This window comes from Falco rusticolus, chromosome 3 (genome assembly GCF_015220075.1).
Source record: "Falco rusticolus isolate bFalRus1 chromosome 3, bFalRus1.pri, whole genome shotgun sequence".
NCBI classification, from domain to species: domain Eukaryota; kingdom Metazoa; phylum Chordata; class Aves; order Falconiformes; family Falconidae; genus Falco; species Falco rusticolus.
In genome coordinates, this window is record NC_051189.1 from 36271163 (window position 1) to 36285620 (window position 14458).

At 38.2% G+C, this 14458-nt stretch overlaps 1 protein-coding gene across 1 annotated transcript in view; it reads left to right on the top strand.

The window, feature by feature from the left end:
* The window catches only part of TPD52 (tumor protein D52), a 127848-nt gene that overhangs the window by 44509 nt on the left and 68881 nt on the right, over positions 1-14458 (top strand). The gene's annotated exons all lie outside the window — the stretch shown is intronic.

Below are 14458 nucleotides of genomic sequence, written 5' to 3' on the forward strand. Positions count from 1 at the left end.
ACGTACTGAAACGAAGAAAATGAAAGGGGTCTGATTTGGAGTGTAATCTGTTGGTTCTGTGTATTTTTCTTGAAATCACCTTTTCACCAATTTTAACTGTTTTTTTGATTGCTAGGGGTGTACTAAATAAACTTTCCACATCTGGGAGCAATCCTGATACTAATGTGGCATAAAGCTGAGCAATACTTACGGGAGGATGTACTGGATGCTGCTGGAAAAACTGAAAGCATTAGAAGACCTTTTGAGAAAATCCTTCTGAGGGGAGCAACTTGCTCTCCTCAGGAGAGGGTGCGGTGGCTCTAGCTACAGTCCCTTTCGGGTGCCACGCAGCTGCAGGATCTTCTTTTTCAAGCAGGAGAAAAGTGGTTGTGCTCATCCCTTATCTGAGCTGCAGCCAGAGGAAGGTTTGTGCTCCTTATCTCTGCAGGCAAGTAGACGGGTACAAAATGCTGCCTGGATTTTGGTGTACTTACACCCTTCAAGAGCGCAGAGATGTTATTTGGGTCCTTAGTGTTTCTGTTTCATTTTGGGACGAGGGGGGAGGCTTAATGTTTTGGTACTGATGTCCTGTGTCAGATGTTTTTCCCTCATTTTTGAAATGGAATGAATACTATGATACTTGGTAGGCAGTGGCTTATTTTAGGCAAATGTCAGGAAACTTCATAAATGGGTGTGTTGAGATGTGTTCGTCTAAGATGATTCAGAAAGCATGATGATGTTTTCCCTAGGTAGCTTAGTAAGTTTTTTGGGCACAGCAGCAAATGCGTACTGCGGATAATGCTTCATAGTTGCCTGGTGGTATTTTCTGCTGTGTTGGTAATTTTTTAGGGTTTTGTGTTTTATTTTTCACCTTCAGTTTACAGTTCTGTTGTTATGTTTTGCAAACAGAGCAGGCGCTTAAATATTGATTGAAATTGTTAAAAATGAACTTGGTAGGCAAAATATTCTGATAACATCCACATGATGTTCAACTGTCTACAGCAGGCAGCTTACTTCTTACTGCTTTTTCCTTCTGCATTTTTATAATGGCTAAATTTTGTATTCTAAACTGAACAAAAAAAGGGCAAGTTTAAAGTTCTTTTCTTCACTGTGGAATTGTTTACAGAAATCTTTTAGAAGGACTGGAAATGCTTTAGGTGTTACCTGTATTTGCAGATTGAAGCTGCCTGCCTAGCAAAATGGGAAACCTTGACTTTTAAAAGGAAGGATGTGATGATTTTTGTTGATACAGGTAGAGAAATGGTGGTTGAGCTACTTTCTTAGCTAGGTTACCAACATTTGAAGAAAATGTTAGACTTAAATAACTAATTAAGAATAAATTGCACATTTTCGAGTACTGTGAACTAAATAGTCTAAAAATGTTTTGAAGAACGAGTGGGGAAGTTTGTCACATAGATTTTTAGGTAGAAATGGGTTATCCCTATGTTACCTTGCTGCTGGTCTGCCATGTGTTACAATGTGCTAAAACTCTGTTGGTACCTTTTTACTTTACAGTAACAGGGTACAAACCATCAGGTGCGTGTCAGAGATCAGTGATGTGAGCAGAATCAGTGTCTTTGTTTCAGAAGCAGAGATCTTCAGCCTCTCCACCAGGCTGCGGGTCCCACCGAGGCAGGGATGCTGCGCTAGGGTTTTGGTGAAACTCCACACCCGGCACAGCAGAGGGCATTGCTTGTTTCTGGATCTCAAAGAAGTAGCATGTTTGAGGAATTTCCTATTTAGTTCCTTGAATACCGTGTTTTAAGGAAAGCATTTATTAAGAAGGAACATAACTGGCTTTGTCTAAAGTTCAGATGGAAGGGACAGGGTTGGTATCAATACATGATAATAACTAATTTCTGAAATAGGTAAAGTATTCTTGCAGAAACATAAGTATTTTTAAATTTACTTGTGTCAGCTACAGGTTCTTTCCTGAAAGGATTCAGAAATCTGAGGAGGGTGTCTATTTTAATTTCTTGTTACTATTAAAAAAAATCAATGTTCATAAAGAGAAGAAAGTAAAAACTATTTTAATAGGTGATATAAAGAATTATCATATCTATTTATGTTTTAGGGGAGAGATTAAAAGCTAAAATACAAGTGAGAATTTTAAAGAAGTGTTCTGTTCTGAATATTCTGGATATTCTTTATAAGTGATGTGTATCTGCCTTGCTTATGCAGAATCTTGGCAACCTTGGTTTAAAATAATGTATAACACTGGATGTTTTGAAATCAAACATTAAAAAAAATAAGAATTATTTTTAATGTAATTATAGATGGGAGGTATTTCTTTCAATCTATCTTCCCACTTAAGTTAACATTTAGAAGATTATTTTACTGAAGTTGCAGTTATTTGAGAACAAAAATACTTAGTTACACTTGGTGCAATTTTCGCTTGTAATTTTCACAGTGTAATATGTCTTAGGACACCCATAATCTTTGTGTAGATGGAGTGCATTTCTAGTGTTAATGAATAACTTAAAAACATTTTTTGATTGATTACAAATATGTATGTCAAGCACAAGGTTACTCTTTCTGGCTAGCATTCAAATATTGGAAACTGCTGACTAACTGAGAGTGAGTCCTGCCAGTTGTGGGAACTGGAATGAGTTTTCATTACCTGGAAGTTTCTCTTGGCTTACTTTGCCAGCTTATACAGCTGTGCTTGAGAAACTTGGGTTATGTCTGCCCCTGCTATGCTGTGAACGCATCCTGGTGCCTTCAGGTTCATGCTAAATAAGGACTGCATCGCAGGCTTCTTGCATTGTCTCAGCTAGATCTGCCTGAAATGCTGGTTTGCATTACAGTGGGAATGAGCCTGTTTGTCCTTCTTTTGACCTCTAGGAAGGAGCAGTTCTAGCTTGTGAATGCTCTAGCTGAGGCACCAAAACTTGGCTGTTCTGACTTGGGTTTGGCCCAGCTGTGGGTGCAGCTGAGTCTGTCGGATGACCGCCTTTGCATATGACAGAAATGCCTGCACAACAGAATTTTGTAAAACTCAACATGGTGTTGGAGCAACAGTCTCTGAAATGAAGTAGACAGACTTCTAATGTTGTTGGACAGCAGAGGAATGGTGCACGTGGCTTCTTTGGAGAATGTAATTATACTACAGTGAAATTGTACACAGTTGCGATAGGCAGCAGTGACTCAGGAACACAAATCCACATGGGCAGGCCCTGAGCACCTGGCACTGTTCTGGCCTTGGTTGGCATAAGGAAGACCACAGCGCTGGAGAAGCAGCGGATGCAGTTGTCTTCTGGAACTAAGTCCAGATAGCTCTGGGTTGGCAAGTGATCACTTTGGCATGGCTGGAGGTCAGTGAGTGGTAGGCACGTGTGATATGCCTTGGATGACTGGCTGGCAGAGTGGAATCCGAAAATTCAAACTGTCTTGGCACTGTCAGAGTCATGGAGAAAAGCAAGTGAATGCCAGCAGCCTCTTTTTTATCATGTGAGATATCTAGAAGAAGGTGTATGGAAGCATAATGTAAAGGTTAAATGGGCACTGAAATCTGTCCTAGTGCTTGTTATCAACAGGATATTTACATCCACTGTTGCTGTGGGAGATCCCAATTATTCTCCTACTGTGACTATTGAAACAGTATCCTGCCCCCCAGGAGACTGGAAAAAAAGAGCCTGGAAGGGCAGGATTGAGATAAATGGAGAAACTGTCAGGCTGAAGATAAGAAAGTGCTGTTGTGTGGCGTTGCCAGTGTCCTGTTTCAGCATGGCAGCCCTGTAGAGCAGCCTAAAATGCGAGGACACAGATACCATTGCTCAGAGACGTGATGCAGAGTTATGTCTAAGCAATCTAGCTGCACAGGCAGATGTTGGGCCCAAAACACTGTGGGCTGTTCATAGGACTGTGTGTGCTGGCATGATTTTGTTTTTGCTGTAATCCATGCAGTAGGTTCACCTGCTTTCCCTGATAGAGAGACTAGGTGATTTCTGTTCAGAGTTGCACTGGAGGAGAGTTAGACGCTTTGGGTGTTCCGCAGGCTGTGAGTTTTGGTAAGCGCACACTGGCAGGTGTCTGTGTGCTCCTCAGCGTGGGTGGGAATCATGCTGTTGAGATAGCTGATCCCAGCTCATTTAGGAACTGGTGCAGGCGTAGGGGAGGAGTATGTGTAAATTGGAGGTAGGTGGGAGGAATGTGAAAAGCCATGGACATACAGGTTCTGGGCATTGTAGGAATCACCTCCTGGTTCCTGTTTTTTTTCATCTCTTTCCATATACATAAAGTAGTAAAAATACTTAAATAAGTATAAATTAACTGAATTTGTTTCCTTTCCTGTTACTAATAAAGAAATTGTAATAAGACTCAGCTCTTCTTTTATTCCTTAAAGCAGAACATCAATAAATTTTTGTCTGTACTGTTGTCTTCACCTCTGTGTTTTCATCCGTTCTTTCTTTCCACCTTTGTGAAACCTTCATGTTTCATTAATCTTGTATTGATACCATTGCAATGTTCCGATTTTTTGCTATAAAGTAATCCTTGAAAGAAAGACATAAATACTTTTTGTTTTAAGTTATGGGTAGAAGTTATTTAAATTCAAGAAAAATAAGCAGCTCTATTGTGACCAGATTATGTACTATTTTGTGTTATGAAATAAATCCCTAGCTTAGCATTGTTTAGTAGATGATCCTTCTGGCTAGCCAACAGCATATTTGCAAAGCTGCATTTGAAATTCTTTATGGAAGTCTTGGTTTGCAGATTCTGCACTGTGTACCCAATCAAAATGTGAAGGTAATTGGAAAAGCCTTCGTTTTACTACAAACACAAATAAGTTGGTATTGAGTCAACTAGTGCAGCAGATTGTACATTTATAAGATTTGTGGGTAAGCAGTGGTGATTTGGGTAACATGATAGTGTGTTAGCTATATGACTTTGCTGCTTTCTAGTATTTTAAATGGGCAATTGATTGATGAAGAAGCTTTAAAAAAGGGTCTAGAAGCAGCTGTAGATGGTTAACTTTCTTGATACAGCTGTGGTATCTTTCCCCTCCCCAGATGTACCCTATTGTTTTATGCTATTCCTCCTAAGGACAGTTGCATAAAGTCACAGGAAAAAGTAGTAAAGTTTTAAATTTTAGTCACGTGTGGTGGTGTATGTAATACCACAAAATTCAGACTCAAACAAAATAGAGTGTATCTTTGACTCTTCTGATAAGGGGCAGGTATAGCCATGATTGACTAAAAAAAATCACCTGTCTTCAGATTTACTATTATACTGCAGTATGTTGTAGGACATACAAGGTTAGTTTATTAATTCTATTAAAAGCAATGTATGTTTTTTGTATTGTGAACAGTCTTGATTTAGCAGCCTGTAATAAGACACTGGTGACTCGTCATTTTACGAAGTATTCTGAATAATTATGCTCTTTCATGAGTTTGAAGAGCAGTTAATAGACTTATCATCTAGATGCAGTACAAGAAATATCCATCTTCAAGTAGAAAGAAGGTGCGGAGAGCCTTAACAAGAACTTAAAGAGATTTCTAGACAGCAAAGAAGTTTGGATACAAAAGTGCAGTTCAGGAAAACCTGTTAAATATTATGCATGGTGTACAAATCCCCTTTCTGTGACTTTTTTACTTTTGAGATCTGCATGATCCTACTTGAAGAATGTAATTGAGAGACAAAGGTTGTTTTCATCATGGGTATTTTATTGGTTAATGTGCTCCATGTATTTGGTTAATTGTTATTTACATCTCTTTGAAAAATGTGCTTAGTTCACAAGATTACATTGTTCATTATTATGAGGACAATATATATACAAATATATACATACAAGTATACTGTGTGCTCTCTGCACAGCTGAAATACTTTTAATTAGAAGTTATTCTGTATGCAAAAATAAAATTAGGTTTGGAATATGCTGTATTCATTGGTCAGCATTGCAATGCGTATCAAAAGTTGGAACTTGATGGAAGGGTGTGGACGAACATAAACTGGTATCAAATAGAATATGATGAATCTTGCATTGTTTTTAAAATACAGGTGTAAAGGAGAGTAGGTTTAGGTTGGACAAAAGGGAGAATGGTGAGGGTGGTTGGACACTGGAACAGGTTGCCCAGGGAAGTTGTAGAACCCCCATCACTGGAAGTGTTCAAGGTCACATTAGATGGGGCTTTAAGCAACCTGTCCTAGTGAAAGATGTCCCTGCCCATGACAGAGGTGGTTGGACTAGCTGATCTTCAAAGGTTCCTTCCAACCCAAACCATTCTAAGAAAAAAGCATCAATTGTAATGCATGCATGTAAGAAAGAAGCATCAGAGTTCCTATTCCAGTATTACTTTTGATGTTTTTGACTTCTAAAGACAACTTGGGTACCCACTTAATATAACTGTCTAAATGGGATTTCCTAGAGGCTCTTTTTTTTTCAGTAGTATTATAGTTTACTTAGGACTATACTGAAACATAAAGTAAGATACTCTTCATTTTGCCGGGCTTGTAGCTCAGCTGGTTTCAGATAGATCGGCAAGAGCAGCTTTAAGTTCTCTGGTTTACAGCTAAGGTTTAAAATATTGCCAGATTGTTTTGTCCAAGGCAAGCTGCACAGAGGGCTTACGGAGTAGATCATGCTCTCTCAAATGTTCCACAAGGGGAGAGGGTGCTCTTCTCCAGAACTTCAGGTGTGTTCCCAAGTTGCACTGGGACACAGACTTCTTTCTAGCACATTGCATGCAGGAAGGTCACTGCCAGATTTTACCTTCAAGTTAGCAGTGAGTGTTGAGATAGCTTAACTTCTGTACCTATGCTCCTTAAAGTCTAATCCTGCAGCATTTAAAAAAATGAGCCAGAGTTTTAATGAACAGGTCTTTACAAAATGCTGTTAGACTTGCACGGTAAATTAGTCATCAGAAAACCTAATATCTACAGTGAAGTTTACATGACGCTTTGCCAAAACACTTAGTCACTGCTTTTCACCAAGAGATGCTTAAATGCCTAATTTCAGCTTTTTGCTTCCAGCCTTTTTGGCTGAAGAGTTTTGATTTGCTTTCTAAGATAAAACCATGTTTCTTTGCTGCGCTGAGGAGAATGTATGGATGTTCCTCTTGATTGAAACAGCAGAAGTTTGCTTTGCTTTGTGGTAGTTCTTTGGGGATACTTGTAGTTTTAAGATTGTGATGGGAAATAACTCTGGACAGTTAAAACCCTAAGTATGCAAGGGTTTTGAAGTTAATAAAGATTTAATAACGGTAAGAATGAAAACATAGCAGTCAATTTCCCTCATCCTCTTCTAGGCAAAAAGAGCTGTTTTCCTTTGCTTTTTTCCAATCATAAAGTCTGAGGTTTTTTCCCCTCTAAACTTTGAAGTTTTGGAGGAAAAACTTTCAGTGCTCACATGCTGCTCTTGAGTACTGGTTTTGTAGTACCATATTGTATTAAAAAGTGGTTCTGTTTTCTTCTCCCCTCTCCTGCTTTTTTCATAACTTTCCTTTAAAAAGATGGTTATAGACACTGTTTATGTTTATTCCAAAATGATGTAATTTGGGGTTTGCTGCCATTGAGGGTGCAATTCAAATCTCTACTCAAGTATGGGCGGAAATTAATGAATATGGCATCTGCTAGAATTTTTAGTTGCACTGATATTTCTTCTATTAGATTGTAGATATTAAATAATCAATATTAGTATATATTAGAATCCTTATAACTACAATAATTCCCTTAAAGGGTTCAGGTCATCATAGTGTAAATTGGTGTGCAAGTGCTGTCTTTACAGAAACTGAGCCTTGTAACAGTCTTCGCGTAGGAAGTGATTCATATGAAGCTTTTTATAAATATCTTGCTTACTAGCAGGGAAGCTTCTGGTTTTCTCCTTGACTGCTTTCAGAGCTCTTCTTTGTGCCTTTGCAGTCATTAATCTTAGATTTTTCCTTAAATCACTGCATTTTTTTCTGGTTTGAGTCATGGATCCTCCTTTTATGCTTTCTCTTCGGACTATTTTCCTTCAGTAGGTTTAATAAATAACACAAATCTTGGTTTTGTTTCAGCTTTGTATAGTAGTTAATCTTCAAGACCTTTTGTTAGCAAGAAGTTTACTTAGTTCTTTACTTTTATCTGTTTGTATAGAATAAAATGGAGAAATCTCTTGTTCAAAGGAAGCTGAAGAGAGCTTCCTCATCTTTGTGGTTGCCCCATTTGGGTTGTAAGTCGAATCTATTGGGCAACAGTATGAATGTCAGTTGTTTGGGTTTTGGTTTGTTTTTTTTTTTTTTATAAGGCAAAACCTCAGGCCACTAATCGGGGAGGAAAAAGCTAGATTATGGTGGGGAAAAAACGCAAACCAGTGGACTTTAAAAGAACAAGCTGAGTTCATGCTGTCTTTGATTGTAACTGTGTGCTGTAAGTGGGATGATGTGCTGTCACTTACGAGCCTTGGGTGAATTTTATGGCAGTTGTATTTGATGACTTGTATACTAGTTAAAACTTGTGTCCTAGTTTGCATTATGCAGAGTTGTATAAGAATAACCTACATGTTTTCTGTTACATGCATAGTTTCATGTCTGCTTTATCCATGAACATTTGGGTTTTTTAAACAACAGCATTTTAATACTTGCCTTAGTATATACTGCAGAGTTAAACATCAGGCTTCAAAAAAGGCTAAATAGCCTTATACACCTCTTGGACACTGGAGCATCAAGATGGTGTCTGTGGTGTGTATTCTGCATGTGTGCATAATGTATATTGTGCTAGCGATTTGCAAATTGTCCTTTTTAATACTACTTGAGACAAATGCTTTTTGCAAATAAGAGGATAACAGGTAATTTTGTATTTTCTGCGAATGTCTCTTTTTCAAAGGGTGGAATGGAGATGGAGAAGAGGAGGTGCATGTCATACTGAAGAGATGATTCCTGTCTTTGTATAACTGTTCACATGAAACTCCAAGTGATGCTCCAGAGTTCTATTTTGTCTTAGACTTCTGATTTCTCCCAATACTACAAAATATAAGCGAGTCATGTACTGTATATGGCAAGTACAAGTATTTTTCAGATTTTGTTTCCTGAATTGATTTGGTTGAGGGGAGACTGAGAGCTGTACATCTCTGAGATAAGGGCCTGAGGCCTAAAATTTGAATAATTATATTCTGAGACCAGAATAAGATGTATTTGACTTCTCAATAAAGAGTCATCAGCATTAGACCAAATAGTTTAATGTATGAAAAGGTGGCGGCACCCAGAGAAATTACTTTGAGCTGTAATTGCTTGTATGTTGAAATTTCAGTCACTGTAATCATGTGTCAGTCCTCTCAGTGCTCCTCCTGAAGGCTTCGCCCTCATTTCTTGCAACAACTTCAGTGTGCAGGGAAACCATGGTCGTGAAAACAAAGCTTGATGCTTGTTCTTTGATAAATTTAGGAGAACATTTGAGCTGGCAATGCTTGTTATGCTGCTTCTGGATGGAAGGCTGTTGACTGTTGGATGTCAGATTTTTGCAGTATACTGAGTTGGTCCTGTTGCCTTTAAGGTGATATCCTTCTGCACAGTGGAGTTTTGACTTGAATGCAACAAGCCCCCTGAGTAAAAAAGTATTAAAAGTACACCCAAGAGGAGTTTGGTAAATGAACTGCATGAATCACTGTGACCTGTTACCCTAGTAATGCCTACAACAACTTTTTTAAAAAATCCTGGGATTTAGGTGCGCAACATCTAACATCTAAGCAACTGCACACTTTTAGTAGTTACAAGGTATGGAAAACTGAGGTCTGGTAGGCTCGTAGATTGTGAAATTTCTTTAGGTTGCTTGGTTGAATTAAGTGCCTTATCAGTATATACTTGGTCAGAGAGTAGCTTAATGTATTGGGTTTTGTTTTAATATTCTTTATAGCAGGCTCCCAGTCTTCCTAAATTAAATAAGTTGAAAGTGATCTCAGGAGGTCATCTGTTCAGACCCATTGCTCCAAGCAGGGCAGACTTGGTTCAAGTGGCTCAAGGCCTTTTCCAGTCAAGTTTTGAGTATCTCAAATCCATTGGGCCTCTACCTATTGTGGCATTGTACTAACTTGTTGCTGCAAATCAGTTTTCCCATTTTGTTGTTTTGTGTAACTAGTTTTGGACAGAAAAATCTTTCTAGCTATGGATGACAGTGCTGAGGAACACAAATTTGCTAATTATGGAGGGTTGTGTTCTTTGCATGCTGTTTGATGTCATTCACCCATTAACTGTAGCAGTCAGATTACCAATCTCCCATCCTACTTCCCCATGTTTATCCTTATCTCTCACATTCCAACATACATGATACTTGCCTTTGCAAGCAAACATAAAACGTGTAGCTAGGGTTTTAAAAACTTATTGCTTAGTGGGTGGGATAGGACCACCCTGTTCGTATAGTCATAGGTTTTGCTCCAGAAATAGTATGTTACATCCTCCATTGGAGTAACTTCTTTCATTTGGATCTTACTGGGGTTTAGATCTATGACTTTTTCCACTCTCTGGTTAATATATATCATCTTGCAGAGTATTCTGTTATTGAAAGGGTTACTGGTTTTTACTGCACTATGCACACAGAAAGTGAATGGCATCCAAGTATTTGTGAAAAAACTTAAACCCGAGAAATTGGATGGAAAATCAAGCAAGTTAGGCATTTAAGAAGGAGTAGGGGGAAAATGCCTTTATACTTAAGGTTCTTTAGAAGAATGTGCCCTTTGTGTGTCTGAATTTTGTAATATTCTTCAATTTTTGCAACTTGACATGTTGTTGATGCATTATCTATCACAGCTGTGTGCCTAACGCTCCTTGAGAATCAGAAGAGTGCTTAATAAAGTATGTTGCCCTGTTATCTTAAAGTCTTCTTTTTCTGTAGTGCTAATGTGGGAAGCCAGTTAAGGAGATTTAGAAATCATGGAGGAAAGTACTCAAAATGTCATTAAATCTCTTTAAATGCTTGAGGTAATTACTGTTTAATGAGATCTCCTTGAGGTTATGTAGAAAACTGTAGAAGACACTGTGTTTTAGCTCACTCTATTTCTAGACTGTCCACAAAAGAATCCTTGATGGCAGTAGCCAGTGGAGTTTCTTGAGAATTCTTGTGTATGTAAATCAGATACTTCTGCTATTGAGAATTTCCTCTCCAGGTGGTGGAATGGAGAATGCTGCAGACTTGTAGAGCTGTGTTAGAATTCAAACAGATTCCAGGTGGCTTCTTGGAAAACTGTCCACAGTGAAGAATGACCAAGGATTTATTTGTACATAACATCTGTATCTTAGTGAGTTTAATCTCTGTTCTAATAAGGAATGACCACATCTGTCAGTGTGTAAAGATGGCCCTTGTGGGTTGTGTACAGAGATTATTTCATAGGCAAGTTTGCAAATGGGAAGAATTTTGTATCTGTATTTTTTCCTGCCAGAGAGATAAAGGAGAGGGATGTTGTTAACTAGAATGGACCATTTATAGGTGATAAAACCAGGAAATCCATAGGATGTTGGTGTAACCGTCTTCAGGATGTGGAGATAAAAATTTCACAAGCAACATTTTTTTAGGGTACGGAGCCTACTGTGTGTGCCACTGTATGAAGGCAACAAGAATGAGGTGAATGCCATTTAACAAGTATAATTGCCGAGAGATGAAGGAATTTACTGTATATTGTTCTGTTGGTTAAAAAAAGCCTCACTATTGCTCAGCATGTTCAATGGCCATTACTAATGTCATCTTTCTAGATAACTTAGGAAAATCTTCAAACTAAAATCAGAAGTTCTCTTGATCCTCTCTACTAGCTCACTGTTTGTTTGTTGGGTTTTTTTTTTCCAGTTGATCTACATATAAGAAAAAGCAGTTCAGTTAATGGAAATTGATCATCTAGCGTAGTGTGTGATTCTGCTAGCATTCATTAAATTAATCCAAACCATGGGTGGACCTCCTCACATCCTGTTGAAATATGAAAAGAAAGACTTGAACTTAGTGGGGAGTATATATGCATTAGCCTACAATGGTAACATCTGCCTTTTTTGGTGTTTTTTTTATAATTATTAGTAGTAGGATTTTGGTGTGTTTTTTTCCCTAAACCAATTTTCTTATTAGTTTGCCTTGCTATGAAGGATAGCTGAAAATATTCTGGGATGAAATTATAGTAGTCTGTATCATCCTGAGTTTGTATGTTGCTGCCTTGTTCTTAACTTTGTACTTGTTTGTGGGCACTCTCACACTCTTGTTTGTTCATTCTGATACTCGCTTGGTCCTTTGGTGATCTAGTTTGGAACTGAGACCAACAGAAAACCGTCCTTACAAGAAAGTAAATAGCTTCTCTTTGTTACATTCCTGAAACAGGCTTACTCTGGGGTAGTACAAGTTTCAGTGGTGGCATAAGGGGACAGGAGTTGTCTTGGAGGGAGTAGAGAGGGCAAGAGAGGGCATGGTGGTGGTGCCTGCTTGGTTGGTTTAAACACATAGACTTGTATTCTAAATTTAGAAGACTTAACAGAGATTTTGGAGGACTGCAGAAAGATTTTTGTCAGATGTTTGGTCTCATAGATGGAGCAGCAAAAGTATTTGGAAAGATGATTTATTCTGAAACACTGGTTCCTGAAAAGCCAGCATCTCTGCCAGCTGATGATACTGTGCTTGTGTGCATCTCTTCAGTATCGTATATGCTGCCCTTCTGCATTTACATATGTGTATTTCTTAAGTCCCTGCAGGCATCTCCCTTTGATAATGTTAACTCTTAATTGGGAAGTTGTTTTTGTTTGTAGCACTCAGCTACATCCATCTGAGAGACAGAGCATCTACTAGAAATCCTCTGCTATGAGCATTCCTGCTATCACTTTCTGGATGATTGTTTTCATTGGCATCATCTTCCCTAGACAAATTGACTTAAGTCAGGTGTGAAAGACAGAGAAATGCGGTAACACTGGTTAGGGAAGTGGGGAATTGAACAATCAATTCAATGGATAAAGTAGTTGACCATCGAGTTTTGTTGTATTTGACTGCAGTAACTTGGTGTTGAGTGGCAAGGCATAGTCAAGATGAGATGTATCATTTTTGAAAACAATGATTATGTGCGTACAGGATAGTGGAAAAGTGTTCTGTTACTTTACAGGAGCAAACAGTTGAGTTCCAAACCAATCGGATGATTCTGCAAACTCACTAGAGTTCATAGTGAAAAAGCTGGTGGAAGACTATTACATTTTGCACTTTGTTGTACCTCAGTTTCCTTTAAAACAGGTTTTGGCATTTCAGTATGAGGATTGATTTATGATCTCGTGCCCAGATGGAGTAATTTTTAGGGGGTGTTAATTTTGAAATGTTTACTTTTAGCTTATGGCTTATACATGGATTTAAAGTTGCATCTAGACTGCTGCTGCCCCCTCAATTCATATCATGAATCTCATTTAAATACTTCCTTTTATTGCTTCCACTGTTTTGCATGTATTCTTGGAGCACTTACAAATGCATCCTGTAAAATTAATTTTCATCTATTTGAATTTAAACTGCATTGTGAAATTCAAACAAACCTATGTTTGGAACCTTATCTGATACTAGCTTTTCTGTTTAAAATCCTATTGCTCTGTTTGTGTTCTACTGTCACCCTTGGTTTTGTGGTGTGTGTGCATACACCTGTGCAGACGTTGCACTTTGTCCAGCCCTTGTCCTTGGGACGCTACATTTAATAGTTCCTGTTTCTAAAGCAGCAGATTTATCAGGTGTCAGATCTCTAGCTTGTAATTCCTGAGGCTATGTCATGTCAGAACAACCCATGCTGTTTGTGCCTTCCAGCAGAGGTGTAATTCAAAACTGTCTCTTGTTTTGACTTCCCCAAGAACAAAAGCTTCCAAATGTACAAGTGGAAAACAATGGCATTATTCTCTGTTCACACAGAATATAGATGGATTTTCAGCATTCACTTGAAGTGGTCAATGGGAAAGTGTGTCATGGAAGCCAACAGATCTTTAAACGTTCAATTGCTTGATTATTTTTTTTCTTATTAGCTCTTCTGCTGGCTTGAAATTAGTCTGAAATTTTGCATGAAGTAATTATTGGATCAGTTAATTACCACCAGATGCGGGGGGAAATTAATTTCATTTTTTAATCTGTTTATCCATCTATGGAATTATTTCCTTAGTTTCACTTTCAGATTTCAGGTACGTGTTGCTTCCAAAATGTGTTGACCCTTTCATTTGTTACTGGCAAGAAGGTTTTTCTTACTAATTGAATTTCACATCTTAAAAAGTGGTCAAATTTAGTCTGTCAGGGAAGGTGTATCTGAGAATGAGTCTCACTTAGATACAACTGGGTATTTTCACCTAACATACAATGCGTAGCCTGTGATAGTCAGGTTTTTCAGATCACAGGACAGAGATGTCTCCATGAGAAAGAGCAGGAGGATTTATGTTCTTCCATTTTCCAAAAGCTCTCTTAAGAAGAAACTGGCATTTTATTTAGTTAGTTAATGAATTAAAATATTTACTTTGATATTGTAGGTGAAAAATGAGAGAATCACAGAATGGTTTGGATTGAAAGGGACCTTTAAAGGTCATCTAGTTCC